The following is an 18,605-nucleotide window of genomic DNA, read 5'->3' as shown; positions in this document are numbered from 1 at the left end:
AACACATAATATGCTACATGTATACAATCTATTGCAGTATTACACAGGCTTAAAATTACAGTTCTGTAAGGGTGCGTGTGGCGACCTTTCTGGGAGCTCTTTTGTACTGCATTTATTGAATGTATTTAGTGTCTCACTGCCTCGGAATATTGCTTGTTGCTTTATCTCCAGAAATATGTTCAAAGAAAGGTGGGGGTGCCGGGGGCTTGCCCCCCTGCTAAAGCAGGTACTGCACAACATTATAGTAAAGAAAGGTGAGGAGGCAGGGGTTATGGTTTGGGTTTTGGCGTTTGTTTAACTAGTTCACTGTTGCAATTACTTGAAAACAGTGTTTTCCCTCCACAGCCCAGGAGTGTGTTTTGCTTCAAGTGTTTTGTTTTGTGTTTGGACCTACAAAGATTCTGACCCGCTAATAGTTGAACAAACCTGCATTTCTTTCCTACGCCTGCTGATATATGTAGTAGCTATTCATTTCCTCTGAGTGCTGCCTCTTCCCCAGTCTAACATACAGACGCCTCCCCAGCTCTTCACTATGTTAACAACGGTCAGTCAATGAATATTCAGCATGTCACTTGGTAATCTGCATGGCTTGTCACTCAGCATGCAACGTCACATGGGCTTGCCCTGTCAGTCATGTAGACCACACCTATTCCTGCACGACAATCGCGGTGGGGCAGTGTTCTAATACAAAGTCTATATGTCTATCTATGTTTGTATACATTTGTACTACAGTGAGGAGGAGGTATATATCTATATAGTTATGGGTATTCATACAAACACGTTTACCTCTAAATCTTTAGCTACATATCTGGTAATGTTGACTCGTATTGCTGGATACTGTGTTTCTTGTGCATGACGGCCAACCTTGTGTGCCATGTATGCTTTGCGGTACCTACGACTGACTCCGTTAGTGCACACAGAGTCACATGTGACACCAGCCATTGGATACGGTGTGCTTAAGGCACTTTCAAGCGGTTGTAAGCAGGTTTGCGCAGAGGTTAGCACTGCTCACTTCCGGTCACAGTGTCTTACATGCAGTTAGCCTCACCTTTGCTTGATCTGTGTCGGCGGTGCTTCACCACACCCAAATGCACTTGCACACGCTTACTAGGGTTTACATATGCTTACTGCTGCTTATCTGTGCTTATGTATGCTTACTGCTGACTTAGTCATTATGGTACTGACTCTTCACATGTGCATTTCATGCAGTACTCCAGTTCACATTTAAGTATTATTTAGTAGGTTATACAGCAATAAAATGCAAATATATGTTCATATACAGATTTCACATGGAAAATGGTATGTGCTGCAGTGGGACTCGAACCGGGAATGCCTGCTCGTTAGGCAGATGCTCTAACTACTACAATGTTGCTATGCTGTTTCATTTGCATATATCTTCCTTGTTATCCTCTTTAGCCTTTTCAGCTGCTTTAACTGTAGCTAAGTGAGGGGCACACCCGCACACCAGCAGTTAGCTGTACTTGGAGTTTTAGAGATGAATACAGGGGTTACTTCTTTTTATTGTTATGCCCTGTTGCTGTTGTACATATGGGGGACTGTTGGTGGGGATATGCGGACACCTATGAGCGGTCTCGCTCATTTATCTACAGTTTCTGCTTTTCTACTTTGCAGGGGAGTGTGTATACTAAGAGCTCTGCTCTCAGACACTCCCCCTGCACTCATACATGCTCCGTGTAGAATTAGGAGGTCAGGCAGCGTGCATTCATTAATATGCTTGGTGCACTGCCGTCCTCCTCCTGAACAGATGCTTCCATGCAGGACTAGCCTAGTCTTGCACGGAAGATTAGTGAATCCAGGGGTGGATTTTTCCTTGTTATCAACTAGATGCCTGAAGCTAGTTTAGCTTCTTTCCTACTGCCACCAGGAAAAAGCCAAGAAACTAACTTCAAGCAAGGTTATTAAAACACAGTTACAGGCTACTGTAGGCTGGCTGAATCAGTATGCTCTATAAAAATAAGACTTTGTGATTTCAAGCAAAAACAAGATAACTTAGTCCAGATGGTCTTGGCTTCTATGTGCAGAGTCAGATGTGTTTTTTACTGGTCATAATCACTGATCACTTGATGGGTAGCAAGTCTAGTAAAAGAGATGAAACCTGAACTAAAATGCTTTTTTCTAAATATCCAGGAAACAATAAGAAAAGGCTCAGCAGATTACACCAGCCAAAAGCAACAGATTGGATTTTACCTTGATAGTAATCAAATACCTGGAACGAGCCACTTGTCTCTACTGCCACCAGAAAAGATATCAAGAAGCTAACTTCAGGATAGGTCACTAAAAAGCAGTCACAAATCAGTATAAGGGTCTATTTCACTTTATCAAAAACACTAATTGTCAACAAAATGTAAAACCCACCCAAGTGAGGAACTAAACTCCCCAGACCCCCCCCCACCTAAATATACCAACTACGAGATTGCACTACAGTGAGGAAAAGAGCACACTCTCAATGATGGCCCAGCGTTTTTTTCCCATGAGAATATTTTCGCTTAAATGCACATTTGATGGATTAAGGATTTGAGGAATAGGGTTCGACAAAAAGGTATTCAACAATCAGTGTTTTTGAAAAAAGTGAAGTAGACCCAGTATACTATATATAAATAAATCATTAAGCAATTTGAAGCAAAGAAGAGATAATTTAGGCCAGATGGCACTGGCTTATTAGTGCACAGTCAGTCAGATCCATTTATTGCTGGTCGCAATCACGAGTGTTTGGTGCACTTAATCAGAAACATGTATAGAAAACTAAGCAACACTTCCTGTTGAATTAAGCACTACTGAAACATGAAAAATCCAACTTAACATTTTACTGTCTATAATGAGGTCCACTTGCCTCTGATCAGAATTACATTTTTTTAAATAAGCATACATTTACAGAAAGTGTTATCCTGCAGACCCTCTTGTAGCTGCATCTTGCATCATTATCCAGCTCATCAATCAATGCTCCTTATATGTTCATATGTTCATAGGTTCATATGTTCATAGGTTCATAGGTTCATAGCTGTGTACTAGGCTGTTGTCCTTGATGGGACATTTTAAGCTTAGGCATGTTTCCCATTTGTCACCCAATTATGTTATCCCATAGGTGTTTAATTTTCCTTGCTATAGCTATAATTAAATATATCTCATTTGTTGCAGATTATTTTGCTTGGGTCTTACCTTGAGGGTGCCTACTCTAAGGTAGGGTGTTTAAGCACTGCCTATGTCCATTAGGAGAATATGGGGTCAGTCCTGGCGTAAATTTCCTATTTCCAATCCACTGGTCCAAATTACACTTAAATAAGGTCAATGAAGGACTTTGTTTTATGTATATGGGAAGATTGCTCCATAGTTGTGGTACCCTCTAGCATATGCACCTTCCCTTCCAGGTCATTCTGTTTATGTTGCAGAAGAGGTTGAGGCCTCTGGACCAGGTATTTTCAATACTGTTTGACTCAGAGATGTGAAGGAAGTCCATTAGTGCTGGATCTGTGGATGCATTATAAGCTAGGCATAGGTCATTTCTTATTCTTTATGAGACCAAGTATAGCAACAAGGCTTTGAAATGGTCTGTGTAGATCATGTGCTTTTGTCCCACTAGTCTTTTTGGAATGAACCCTAGTGGACAATCCAGTTGTTGTAAGTGCCTGGAGAGGTACATACCAAGGGGGTCAATGTATTCTGTGATGGGACTCATGAGAGCTGAGTAAAGTAGGACAATGGCTGTGCATTATTTTTAAATTTTACACTCTAAAGCATTTCAGAGTGCTGTTGAATTTGATCATTTCCTGCATTTAGGCAGTTTTATCATTTTAAGTTGGTTATTTCTTGTACTTCAGGTCCATTTTGTGATTTAAATTGCCTAGAAAGGTTACTGCTTCTCTATGGTGGCAGTGGAGGGTAGCCTGGTTGAATTATGCGGTGTTAATCAATTAAGAAACCATAGTTTGTGCTAGTTGTGATTGGCCAAGGGCCATTTTACTTGTTCATTTGTTTACTGGCTGTTTTGAACCTCTATAAAGGCATCACATTTGTGCAAAACAAAACGACCAAGACCATTGAAAGAAATACCAGTTAAATAAACTCACAAACACTCTAGCGCCTTGGCATACAAGCGTTCCAGGAGATAATACCAACAGAAAAAATGCACCATATATATATTAATAGCAATTAAACTATCAAACAATTAATCAATAACATTAGGTAAAACTTTTACATTACAAAAGATATTTCCAGTTGCATTCTTGGTTTAAGCCAGGAGATGTCATGGTGTTGTACTTCAAAATAAAACAGTTTCTTTACATAACAACTTATATTTTAAATTAATAACATTAGCAGCTTTTATTTTTTCCAAAATTCAATCTTTTAAATCTGTATACCCCCCCCCCCCTCCCATGCACTGCATTAAAATGACAAGCAATGGGACTTTCCTCTTTCTTAGTTTTAATGTCTCTAATGTGTTCCTGCAACCTGACTTTAAAATACCTTTTAATTTCACCAATATAAAAAGGGTTGCAGAAAGTACATAAACTACATCTATTGTCTTACAGGTATATTCCGCTACAGGCCTAAATCTTTGACCATTAATTCTCTCAAAAGACCTAATAATGTATGGGCAAATAAAGTAACACCCACATGCCCAAGTCCCCAATCCACTAATACCACTACTATCCCCGGGATTCATGAAGCTCGGCGCAAGGACGGTTTTAGCCTTGCACTGAGTGTCCTCCTTAGAGATGGTGCAGCAGCACCATATGAATATTTATGAGGGCGCACTGCTGCACCCTCTACATGCACAGGAAACATGTGCGAGTGCAGGGAGTGTATTTAAGCCTGGCCCAGAGGCTTAAACATGCCCCCACAGTTGCACAACCTACAATGCTTACTATTAGAGCCTGCCTCTAATAGTAAGCAATTATATCAGTGCCTGTGGATACTGAAATGTATGGAAAGCATACAAGAGTGTCCATGAACACTGAAATAAAATCAGAGGAGTAAACACACAAGCACGTAGTTGAATGTTGAGCCCCTGTCCCTAGAACTATTACATTTAAATTCTCCATGTCTCTATTTTGCATTTTTATTTCTTTGTTATTTAAAGTGTAAGCGAAGCGCAGAATGTTTGCTCGTCACTGCCCTTTGCTTAGCGTAGCTTACACATCAAAATCATCCAAATAGAAAATGACATGTGGAATTCATGTTAATGTCAATAGTGTAGTGGTTAGAACATCTGTCTAACAAACATGTAGTTATGGTTTGAGTCCCACTGCAGCACATAACATTTTCCATGTGGAATGTGCATATGAACATATTTTGTACATCTTTTTGCTGTATAACCTACATAATAACATATAAATGTGAACTGGAGTACTGCATTAAATGCACATGTGAAGCGTGAAGAAGTGCAGGGGGCATGTCTGAGAGCAGAGCTCTCAGAATAAACACGCCCCTGCAAAGTACAACAGCAGGAAGTCTGAATAAATGAGTGAGACCACTCATAGGTGTCCACATATCCCCACCAACAGTCCCCATATGTACAACAGCAACAGTACACAGAAATAAAACAAAGAAACCATTTATTTTGTTTTAAAACCCTGAGTACAGCTAACCGTAGGTGTGCGGGTTTGCCCATCGCTTAGCTACGGTTAAAGCAGCTGAAAAGGCTGAAGAGGATAACAAGGAATATGTATGCAAATGAAGCAGCACAGCAATAGTGTAGTGGTTGGAGCATCTGCCTAATGAGCAGACATTCCCAGTTCAAGTCTCACTGCAGCACATATCATTTTCCATGTGGAATGTGTATATTAGCATATTTTTACATCTTTTTGCTGTATAACCTACATAATAACATGTAAATGTGAACTGGAGTACTGCATTAAATGTTTAATTAATTTAATTTAATTAAAGTGTTAGTGTCATAATGAATAAGGCACTAGTAAGCGGATTTAAGCACAAATAAGCAGTAGTAAACGTATATAAGTACTAGTAAGCATGTTTAAGTGCATTTGCGTGGATGTAAACAGTGCCTACACATATTAAGCATAGTACAAGCTAACTGAATTTAAGAAACTGTAATCGGAAGTTAGCACTGCTTACCGTCGCTCAAACCTGCACACACCCACTCACAACTGCTTTAAAGTGCTTTAATCACTCCATATCCAATGGCCTGTGTTCTGCCCAGCAACAAAATAAATGGCCTCTGCAAAGCTCAAACCCATAACCCTACACACTACAGCCAATGCAATTTGCCACTAAGCCATGGTAGATATGCAAAAATCTGATGTTATCACAAACATATCATCCAGCACAGTCATGCAACAGCATAAGAAATGTATATAATTATGTAGATGTATGTGCGTGTGTATGTACAGATATAATATATATATATATATATATATATATATATATATATATATATATATATATATAATATATATATAACTATATGAAGAATGAACATCCTGACAATAAAGCAAACAAAAGGAATGAGAAGGAAAACAACAGCAACTCCTGTATTCATTTGTGCTGTCATCTTATGTCATATCAAGCTGGGCAGGGGTGAGCAAATCATTGCTTCTCAAACCACAGACAGGATACTACCAGTGGGAGTAACATTGTCCACCTACTAAGTCTACCTTACAAACAATTACAGGGTAGTCCCTGGTGGGACTACCCAAAAATTGCAGGTTGTTTGGACTTCCAACCAGTACACAAGCCAGGGCAGGATGTTCAAAGACTAAAAGGTTTGGAGAGCCTGATGATACATGGGTGGAGACAACATACATGTAGGGTCCCTAACGCTGGGGAGAGGTCAATGTGTGGAGGTGTGTTATGGCTGGGATAGCAACTGGACAACGGATGGTTTGTGTGTATGTGGAACTCAGGTGGGGTGGAGGAACCATGGCTATGAAATTATGGATCCAGGAGTGTCAGGGTTGGATGGCCTGGTTCTAATTGGACCGCCTCATGGAGGTCAGTGAGTTTGTTATAAATATGTATGCATACACACATACATATATCTATATGTGGAAGTACATTCCCTGTAAAACATTCATTCCTTTTGGAGACATAAATAACATGAAAGTGCCCCTACAAACCTCGACAGATAGAATAATGGGTTGTGCATAACCATAAATGCAATAGGTTCATAGGTTCATAGGTAGGTACTAGGCTATCTGCCCAATGGCATTTATAAGCCTAGCCAAGGTGTGTCAGCTTATGCCACCCCATTGATCAATTTACTGAGTCTCTGTCAAGCAGAGCTATTGAATTGATCCCAGTTTGTCCCAATCTTTAGTTATGTTGTTTGGCATCTAAGGCTCAAGTCATGACTGAATGGAGTCCTGACTCAATGGAACAGTCTGCATACTCGGTTAACAGATGTTAAATAAATAACATTTATTTATAGTTCATTACAGAAAAGACGGTGACCCTCTTCTCTACACTGTAGCTTATATATCCCGACTCAATTCCATGCAAAATGCATGGCCTTTGTAACAGTTCAGGCTTACTTAGACTGTCATGAAATGCTTGCCATCTATATATATATATATATATATATATATATATATATATATATATATATATATATATATATATATATATATATATATATATATATTTTTTTTTTTTAATTATTTTTTTGTGACATTTTGCACGATTTTGCTGGGATATAAAATTCCAAGGCAAAATAAGTTGTTTTGTTTCTGTTGTATATTGCAGTACTATAGTATTAGAGTTACAAGAAGATAGAGGGAAGGGACGAATCTGCAAAAATTCAGAAGTGTGTATTTTGTTTTGAAGTTAGTGCTGTTCTCAAAAAAATAAAATGTGAAGACTTTCTCATTATGAAATATTTGAATCATTCCTGCGATTTACCGGCTATGTCAACGCCAATCACTAAACCGGTCTTATTTGTAATATAATTTTTCCGAACTCGTACATTATTAGTTTTCATGTGTAATGTGTGCATTATCATATAGTCTTAGTTATTAATTTATTTTAGTGTCTTGTTAACTGGAGTAATGAAGTAATGAAGTATAGAGTCTAATCTTGAAATAAAGACGTGTGTCCCAGGTGGGACAACCCAAAAATTGGGACTAGTGTCCTATTGGTCACTCATTTCACCAATGTTTGTGGACTAAAAGGTTGGGATGTCTGAGGATACTTGGACTGAGTCAACCCATGGGATGGGTCCAGAGGAGTAGGGAGTGGCCAATGTGTAGTGATGTGGATACACCATGTTTTCAACTGGAGAATGGACGACTGCTGTGTCAGTGAAGTGTCGGGGTGGGTGTTTGGGGAACTAGGATCCATGGGTATATGGGTATATATGCAAATGAAGTAGCATAGCAATAGTGTAGTGATTAGATCATCCACCTAATAAACAGACATTCTTGGTTCGAATCCCACTGCAGTACATACCATTTTCCATTGGAAATCTGTATATGAACATATTTTGACATCTGTTTGCGGTATAACCTGCATAATAACATTTAAATGTGAACTGAAGTAAAGTGTCAGTGTCATAATGAATAAGGCACTAGTAAGCAGGTATAAGCATAAATAAGCAGTAGTAAGCATATGTAAATACTAGTTAGTGTGTCTGCGCATCGGGAAGCAGTGCTGACAGCCGGTTACAGTTTCTCACACTCATTTAGTTTCTAGATTACTTAACCTGTGTAGGCAGTGTTTACCACTGTGCAAACAGGCTGAAACATGCCTACTGCTGCTTAAAAATGCTTACTCCCACTTACCGCCATGTAAACAAGCATAGACACACTTATTGCAGGAAGGTGGTGAAAAAGGGGCACAAAGAGGGAAAGACAGTAGGCAAGATAGCTAGGGATGTGCAGGAAGGGTGTAGGGGAGTGCCATACCTGCCCATTTCTTCTACAAATGTGCTGGTGCCCAGTGCCACCTGCATTGATATCATGATACAGATATTCCCTGGTGTCAGTGGCATCTGTCCATGCAGGGCATGTGTGTAAGGCATTGTATGTCCTTTGTGGATCAAATTTAATGGCACCATATATGTTGCAGGCATCCAGTGGGGAACATAATGAAGGTGCATTGTCCACAATTATGTGCCTATTGTACCAGTGGACAGGGTGCCATGCCCTCTGCAGCCCACTGCAATCACACCATGCTTACAATCTGTCAACAATATGCAGGGTACTAGGAATGTAGCTGCGGTCTTCTAGGCAAGTGTGTTTCTGTATGAGACATGGGTTCAGACTATAGTCCAGGTAATATTAGGGTTGCTTACTTTGTTCACTAGGCCTTTTATCAGCTGTAGGGTTATGGCTTGCCAACCCAGTCTCTTGGCTGATTGAAATCCGTAATCCTCGTCAGGTGGACATTGTGACATATAATATGGCCACCATATAGTAAAAGTACAAAACCCACTCTTCAACAAGTCCAGTTGTTAGGTACTCACACACACCTCCACACAGGATATGACTGACACACACACACACACCTGCCATGTCTTAGAATAGAACTCTTACCTAATTAGTTCATCACACTGCAGCATTACACAGTTATAGCATGCGCTATAGAGATTACTGGGCTACAAGATTCTCAGACGTGTATTTCCAGGTAGGTGGCATCAGCAGCCTAATCCTGAATGCCTTGGCAAAGTTGGGTATGTGAATTGTATGGAGTGTGACTACTCTAAAAAGCATTGTTCTCTACTGAGGGAGATGAACACACACACAGTTGCCAGGTCTGGGATTATTATACATAACTAATGACTTTACCACACTACACAGTTACAGGATGCACTACGGAGATTACTGGGTTACAGCATCCCCAGAGGTGTATTTCTAGGTGGGTGACATCAGCAGGATTGCCAAAGTAGGGCCAATGGAATGTAGTGAGTGTGACTAGCCGTGCATGCAGTGCTCTTTACACAGGCATAGGAACAGACACAAAAGCATCCACAACTTCCATGTGTGAGACTAGAACCCCTAATAGAGTTCTATATCACACTACAGCATTACACTGTTATAGCACACACCACAGAGATTGCTGGAGTACTTGCTTCCCCAAAGGTGTACTCCCCAGTGACTGACATCAGCAGGATTGCCAGTGTAAGGCATTTGAATTGTATTGAGTGTGACTAACCTAAATTGTCACAATTTGTATGCATTAACTGCTGTCCTGGCCAGACCAAAATAATCCACCTTTGCAAGTCACGAACCCAGGGCCCTATACATTATAGTCACAGTAACTAACCACTAAGCCACCACAACAGTACATGAGACTGAAGTTTCACCACAGTAATCCCACCACAGGCTAATCAAAGTGAACATATGAAAGGAATGTATATGCAGTTGTCCATAAAAGATGTATCCAAAGCCAACTTCATGCTACTCAAGGCAGAAGTGGCAATGTTTGTGACACCCAAGGAGACAGGAGCTGACAGTTCTACTAATGAATCCTGCACTAAGGTACTGAATGAGCACATCCACTTGTGCATGATTCCTGACATCCCACATGAAACCACAATGCTCACCTCCCAAATAAGCAAGCCAGTCTGGTAGTCTCCTGCCATTAACAGAGTATACAACAGAAAGTAGACACTGTTGAAGCAAACAGGATACTCCAGGGATGCAAACAACTCCCTTACCAGCCACAGTAAAATGTTGAGATCCCTCATGGAATCCTCCAAAGCTGGTTATGTAACTAAAATCACCACAGATTCCATAGACAACCACACAGCATTCTATAGTTATATCCAGAATCTAACTGGCAACGCTGAGAAGTGCTCTGAGCTATGACAGAATGGCATTGCACAGACTGCTCCCACAGATTGTGCCAATATCCTGGCAGATTGGTTTAGTGCCACAGTCATCCCCTCTCACCCCCAAAAGGGCACATGACAATATGAACATAGTTCCATTGGCCAGTAATTGCGGCCACACAGGCAGAAACCGCACTATCCACAGCTAAAAATACATCATCCATGGGACCAGACTGTCATGTGTAATCATAACCTCACATCAGGCCTGGTGCCCACTGAGTGGAGCACATCTGCAGTTATCCCACTCCACAAGGGGGGATCCACCTTGGATCCCTGGAACTACTGTCACATCAGTCTGCCAAGCCTGATCTGCATGGCCATGGAATGTATTATCAGGTAGGTTTGGAACACAGACTATGGCAACACTCAAAAAATTGGACCCCACACAGATTGGGCTCATGTAGGGCCACTCTTGCCTCCTGAAACTGATTGTATGCTTTGACTCAGTCTGCATAGCTGTTGAAGAGGGTAAGGCAGTGCACAACGCCTATGTGGACCTCGCCAAGCCCTTCAATACCATACACCCGTCTGGAAACATAGATTAACATACTAATCCAGCCATACATCCCTATGCCACTCGATGGTTTGCCACATGGCTTATTGACAGAACCCAAACTGTAGGTGTAACCATCTCCAAATCCATCCCCAGACAAGTGACAGGTGGAGTACCTCAGGGTTCAGTCCTGGGACCACTGTTGTTTGAAATCTACATCTCTGTAGTACAAGCCAACAGTATGGGACTCTGGCTAACAAAGGTAACAGATGACTGCAAAATGTGAGTCATTATGAGCCTGACTGTACTGCATGATATGTTACTGATACCAGCCTGATATCATACAGGTGGGATGGGGTACTGTCAACATCCTGTGGCCTTGTTGTGTAAGGTCCTGGTTATGGGATCTGCAACAGTTAGTAGTGTATTGCAGGGCAGACATGTTTGGCTGTGGGGGGGGGGGGTGGCTATTTGTGCATGACGTATGTTGTTTGTGCCTGTCAACACCATTCATGGTACATGTGGACATATATGTTTCTGCTATGTTCCCACCTTATCTACAGATGTATGTCCGTATATACCTATATAGTTATAAATATCTGCTTACACATATGTGGATATATATATATATATATATATATATATATATATATATATATATATATATATATATAATATATATATATATATATATATATATATATATATATATATATATATATATATCTGCATTTGTATCTGTGTAGACAATAATATATTTTCACACACATATACATCTACATGTTGGAATACATTCTCTGTACTGTTGAACGACTGGGCTGGATGATATGTTTGTGAATACAGGATGGCTATGTATATCTGAGGTGGCTTAGAGGTAAATCATTTTGGCTATGGTGTGCATGATCCTAGGTTCAAGCCTAACAGAGGTTGTTTATTTTGTTACTAGGCAGAACAAGGGCTGATGGATACAGAGTGATTAAGGCACTGTAAAGCATTTGTAAGCATGTCGTCAGGCATGGTATGTCCGTTGTGAGTCACATGTGAAGGCACCATAGGTGGTGCAGGTGTCCATTGGGGAACATGGTGGAGGTGCACTGTGTGCATGTACGTGCATATTGGACAGATGGCCAGGATGACATGCCCTCTGTAGCCCACTGCTATCACTGCATAGTTACTATCAGTGGCCAATATGCAGTGTACTACCCACATATTGGCTGTTGCCTAGGCATGTGTGTGCGTATGACATATGGGTTGAGTGTGTGCTCTGGGTAATAGTGGGGTTGCTAACTGTGATTGGCTGGCCTTGATGTCACATGTATGGGTATGGCTTGCATCCCAGCCTCACAGCTAATGTACATCTGTTATCCCTGTATGGTTGACATTGTGATATAGAGTACGGCCAACATAAAGAATATGCAACACCCACTCCACATTGCCCACAGGTGTCACACACTTAAAACCACCACTGAAGAGGATACAAGTCATACACACACACTCATACATCTGTCATCTCTGGTATTCGAACCTCTGCCTACCTAGTTTATTACACTATAGCAATACACAGTTATAGTATGCACCACAGACATTACTGAAGTATTTCTTCCCCAAAGGTGTATTTCACAATGAATAACATCAGCATTATTACCAAAGAAGGGCATTTCAAGTGTACTGCAAGTTTTAGATTTCTTTTAAACGTGTTTACCAGCTGCTTACTGTTGCGAAAACAAATTTATACTCACTTACAACTGTCTTATTCTGGCCTATACAAAGTTATTACCAACCCTTGTAGGTCTTGAACACTGGACCATGCACACGATAGTCACAGAACTTACCCCTAAGCCATCTGAATTATATACAGGTTTCATGGTTTTTAGAATACAGCTTTTACTACAGGTATTCTACAGTACTGAAAACACATGGGACAGACACTTTGTGTACATCTGTACAGTACCTTTTAATGTACTGTACTTTGTGAAACAACATAGACAAATCTGCATATGTACAACTGTTATAAATAAATACTAAATATATATATATATATATATATATATATATATATATATATATATATATGCATTTTTGTGGTGTACACACACACACACACACACACACACACACACACATATATATATATATATATATATATATATATATATATATATATATATATATATGTATATACACAGACACATCTATATACACACACACACACACATCTATATACACACACACACACACACACACACACACACACACACACACACACACACACACACACACATATATATATATATATATATATACATATATATATATATATATGTATATATATATATATATATATATATATATATATATATATATATATATATATATATATATATATATATATATATATATATATATATATATATATATATATACACAGACACATCTATAGCCATATATATAAACATCTCTGAACACCCTTTGTGACATAGAAGGATTCCAAAGGAATTGAAGTGTACACAAAACACAGGCAATTCTTGTATTATAACATTTAAATTTTAATTAGTTCACCAGAGAAGGGATGGTTGTTGTGTATGTGGAGTTTGGGGTGGGGAATTATGGGTAAGAAAATATACCCTGGGGATTGTGGAGTTTGGGTGGGATGATGGGTAAGGAAATACACCCCGGGGATCACTTCTGTGTCACTGCTCGACAGTGGCACAGGAAAATAACATACCCAACAGTAGTCATTCTTGACTATCGATTCTTTTCTATTCCTACCTATGTAATATTTTGTAGACTCCAAAAGAATGAAAAGACCACGAGTGTAGAAACATCCACAAATGAGGCAATCAAAACTAGCGCTTTCTTTCACTTTATTTCCGTGAACTTCTTCAGAAAAAAGACAATGAGCCCCCTCTTGCTCATGTCTTTTATATAACACATATAGGAAATGATGTCACAAATTGACTTTTTTTGTGTGTGATTGATGATAGCCATTTAAAAAATACATAAAGGCTTATAATGCCTTAAATGTTGATGTCTTCTTATTTATACAATGTTTTTAAAAAAACATACCCATAAAAGTTGAATTTCGGTTTGTCCGAAGTCAACCAGTGGTTCTAATTTTGTAGACTCCACTCACCACAGATGACGACCATGGTGTGCAGCATGTTAAAAGACATAACACATGTGTTTGCCTGGCTACAGGGTAGTCACACACACACAAACACACAAACACACAAACACTTGCCAATATTGTGCTTACAAGTCTTGCCTGTGTAAAGGTTACTAGTAGAGTAGTAAGCAGCTGGGGGATATGCCACAGAACCCATACAATTACAGTTAATCAGATTCTGCATCTGAGCTGGGTGACATCACAGGAATGATTACTTGGAGTGGGGAGGGGGGTTAAGGGTGGTTTAGCAGATGACAAGGATAAAGGCCAGTGCAAAAGGTGGTTTCTCTTTGGTAAGCAGTAAAACACGTTCTCATGACAGGATGCAGACACAAATACACACACACACACACGCACACACACACGCACACACACACACACACACACACACACACACACACACACACACACACACACACACACACACACACACACTTGCCAGTGGTGGGATCAGAATTCTTGCTTATCTACAGATCACTATTACAGTACTACACAGTTACGAGATGCACCACAGAGATTACACATTTCCAGGCAGTCAGAATGCCCTTCTAAGATTGAGGACATCAACAGGGATACTGGCAGTTAAGATGTACATAGCTGTAAACCTGTGTGTTTAAAGTAGGAGTCCATTACAACCTGTATGCACAAACAAGACACATTATCTGCAGGTAAGACATAGGTAGGCCTGAGAGGTGTATTTGTAGCACAACAAGCCCTGTACTGGAGTATGTCCATCTGTGGAATGGACTACTACTAACACTATACAGGGTTACAGTGAGCATGCTCATGCACTTAGAATCACAGGACTTGTTTGGATGCATTGACTCCAATTACACAAGGTGACAGTGGGTATGCTCATACACTTAGTAGCACAGGACCATTTGGGATGCACTCTGACTCCAACTACACAAGGTTATACTGGGCATGCTCATACACTTAGAAATAGAGGGCTTGTTTGGATGCACTGACTCCAATTACACAAGTTGACAGTGGGCACGCTCATACACTTAGTAGCACAGGGCTGTTTGGGATGCACTCTGATTCTAACTACCGAAGGTCACAGTGGACATGCTCATACACTTATACGTACAGAACATGTTGTAATGGAATCCTATTGTAAACACACAGGTTTAGAGCTATGAACATCTTAACTGTCAGTATATATGCACATCATACAGGTTTACTAACAGATGCCTGTATGTGGCCCATAAATTATATATCTGCACCTGTGCTGTGTGATACACATGCATACATGTACATGAAGTACTACCATATATACGTGAAGCATGAACAATCATGCATGTGTGGAAGTGACAGACAGTTGGTTAACTGGGACACACAGGTGGATGCAAAGTACAGCATGTGTCACACACATTGCTGCCATGAAAGGCATACATTGATATCAGGGTGTGAACAGTGGCATTATACATGGAACAGTGGCATGTGCAAGCATAATATGTGAGCCCCATTGTCTAATGGTACTGAGGTGCAGGTGTCAAGATGACCTTACCCGCCTGTGTTAGTAGTTGTCATTATTAGCAGGACTGTTCCAATAAGTATATCTCACATTGGTCGTCTACACAACATCTGCTGCTGTCCGTCACCTTAGATGTAGCATTTGATACCAAGCTCAATACTGCGACACGCAGTGATGTCATGGTACAAGTGGCAACTGCTTGACTAAAACAATGAGCCAATGTCCTGCTGTAATTATGAGGTTGTCCAGTGTCTGTCATTCCGGGATGACATGACTGAAAGAAGGCAAGCCTTTGTCACATATCACATGCAGCCATCATTCAGGGGATTGTGGATAATATCTATGTTGCATTTACCCATATGGTGCCATTCCAAGGCAAATGTCCTAAACACAGAAGTAACACCCTGACACCTACAAGACAATTGCACTGGATGCTTATGCTAACAAGTGCTAGATGTGTGGCTTTCATGATCCACTTGCTCAATGTAGAACCTACAATGGGGAATACTGACATCTGTGCAGTGAGGAACACCTGGCTGAAGGCTCTGTAGTGCACAATAGCACTACCACCATATAACTCAGATCCAAACATGTGGGCTATAACACTGGTATGGACCACTCCAGGTGGTGGTGTCCCCATATTCATAAAGGCTACTCATAAGTAAAGACCACTACTCCAACATAATTCATCACAGATGAGTCAGGTACAGGTGACAGTGGAAAAAAACTGCATTCTAGCTTGTATCCTCATATACATCCCCCACCCTGTCCTCAGACTACCAACACACATCCATAAATGTGGTATGAAATATTGTGGTACAACACCAAATAACCTTTAAGTAGTGGACTGTATCTAGCCCTACATCAACTGTGCAAAGTACCCATGTACTGACACAGTTGCATAATGTGTTATGCAATTCAGTAATACCACTGTTTTTAACCAGGTCAGTTGTACACATACCAGGGTCCCTTGGATGTTGTCAGCAGTAACACAGTTGACTGTTGTTATACACCAGTAAACAACACCCTCATGGTCGGATATGACCTAGACGTACCTCCCCTGGATATGTACATCCCACACTCATACACCATACATGAAAATACCATAGCTGTTATTGTCCTTTGTACATACAGGTGGCTACATTCATTACACACATGCACATAGAAGAAAGGTCCATGGCTGCTGAATGCTAACAGTACATAAGGTTTGATATCTATGTTGACAGAGGCAATAATCCCTCTCTAATGGTCACGCATGACACCTATCATATAGGTTCATAGGTTCATAGATTAGTACTAGGCTTATTACCTTTGTTGGTCATTTTAAGCCTAGCCAATTACCCCATGTGAGAATCAAACTCTGCACCTTGTGTCTCCAAGGTAAACACCTTAACCATTCTGCCATCCTCCCACCCTATCATATCATACAAAAATCCAAGTGGCATGTATGAGGTGGCCTAATGATTAAGGTGTTTGCCTTGCAAACACAAGGTGCAGGGTTTGAGTCTTACAAGGGATAATTGGCTAGGCTTAAAATGGCTCATAAGGGCAGTTAGCCTAGTACTAATCTATGAACTATGAATCTATGTCATTAGACATGTCCACCAAATGCAATGCCTACAAACATACCCAAATAACAGGACCATAGGCCTTACACACATGACCTGTATTGACAGACTCAGGGAAATACAGCTATGCTCTGTATGTTCCTGAGTAGTTACAGATGATATGTCCATGACATGTACAGCCATGTGTGACCCACAGCTCCTACATATACCCCATGTCAACAATTGCAAGCCATGCATGCTGTGTGCTGCCTGGACATTAACCTTATTACCACAATAGCCACAACATGCTGGGGTGATATGTTTATAACCCACAGACCTCACACATGCTTGAACAAGTGTAATGCCTAGCTCAAACAGAGCACATTGCTGGCACTCCTTCAGTAATCATGAGGTGTGTGTGGTAAATATGAGGTGTGTGTGTGGCAAATATGATGTGCTCACTGTTGACCATTACAGTGCCCTGGTTTCACAGTGGAACTGTCAACTAACAGTTTGTGGCATCATGACATGGAATATTGCTGTATGTGTCACTTGCTGATATGTGCTGTTGGCGTAAATGTCCACTTAGCTACTCAGTGAAGGTGGTTGTGTATCCTACCAGTACATGAATAGAACATCCGATATGGTGTAATGCTCAGCTAGGTTTCACACATGGTGTGGGGAAGGTGTGGAATGTATCCTCTTGACCTGATAGTCCCCTTACTGATGGAAACTGCATATGTGTACATGTATTGATGTGTGTTTAGATTCCATGTGTGTGGAGTGTCTGATGTTTGGAGGTGACTGTTGTCTTAGTACATCATGCAGTTGCAATGCAGCCTCAACATTGCCAAGTGTATATGGTAATATGCCCAAAGTGCAGTAAGCTGCACTTTAGTTATGGGCAGATGTTTGGACATAACTACTAAGTGGTGGGGCTACTTTGCAGATAAATGATTACTGAAGACAGCTCACAGGTGTGTTACAACCATTCCTACAATAGCCTGTGTAACTGCTAAGCTCTGGTGTTGTTAATTGAAGGGGAAGACACACACACACAGTAGAATTTGGTAAGGGTGACACTGAAGGCAAACCTCTTGACACCTGTAACAGAAACA

The sequence above is a fragment of the Protopterus annectens genome, chromosome 1.part1, assembly GCF_019279795.1.
Source record: "Protopterus annectens isolate FY-2018-M chromosome 1.part1, PAN1.0, whole genome shotgun sequence".
Classification (NCBI taxonomy): Eukaryota; Metazoa; Chordata; order Ceratodontiformes; family Protopteridae; genus Protopterus; species Protopterus annectens.
This window is presented reverse-complemented; position numbering follows the sequence as displayed.